This window comes from Babylonia areolata, chromosome 13, assembly GCF_041734735.1.
Source record: "Babylonia areolata isolate BAREFJ2019XMU chromosome 13, ASM4173473v1, whole genome shotgun sequence".
Lineage (NCBI taxonomy): Eukaryota > Metazoa > Mollusca > Gastropoda > Neogastropoda > Buccinidae > Babylonia > Babylonia areolata.
The window spans coordinates 14,895,631-14,896,231 of record NC_134888.1 but is presented as its reverse complement, the minus strand read 5'-3'; positions in this window follow the sequence as shown (position 1 = coordinate 14,896,231).

Below are 601 nucleotides of genomic sequence, written 5' to 3'. Positions count from 1 at the left end.
TTGCCTGACAGCCCCGTTACACTAAATTCTGTCGTTTGAGAATATTTCGATATTTTTTTTATGGAATGCACACACTTTAACAGAAAGAAATATAATCACACACTGTGTTGGTATATTCATTAAAGTCCCTGGCAGAGTCTTTAAAAACATTCTAGTCTGAACATTCGAAACAGTCCTGCAATGTCTCTAAGGCAGGGGATGACCATTGTTTCACAGTTTTCACGACTGGTTTTTCAGCTTTCAGTTTTTGTTTGTAGACCAGCACCAGATATATCATGCTGTGATCAGACTGTCCCAAAGGCGCATGACGGATCGAGTGGTACGCCTTCTTGATGGAGGTGTAGCAGTGGTTGAGGGTCTTGTCATCACGTGTTGGGCAGTCCACTTGCTGGTACAGCTTCGGTATCTCTTTCTTGAGGCTGGTTTGTTAAAATCACCAGCAACGATGACGGTGGAGTCGGGCCAACTGTTCTCGCACTTGCTAATTTCGTCTGCTAGCAGACCAAGTGCGGCGGAGAGGTTCGCTGTGGGATGGATGTACACAGCGATCAGCGTCACTGTGGAAATTTCGCGTGGGAGGTAGAAGGATCGGCACTGGATG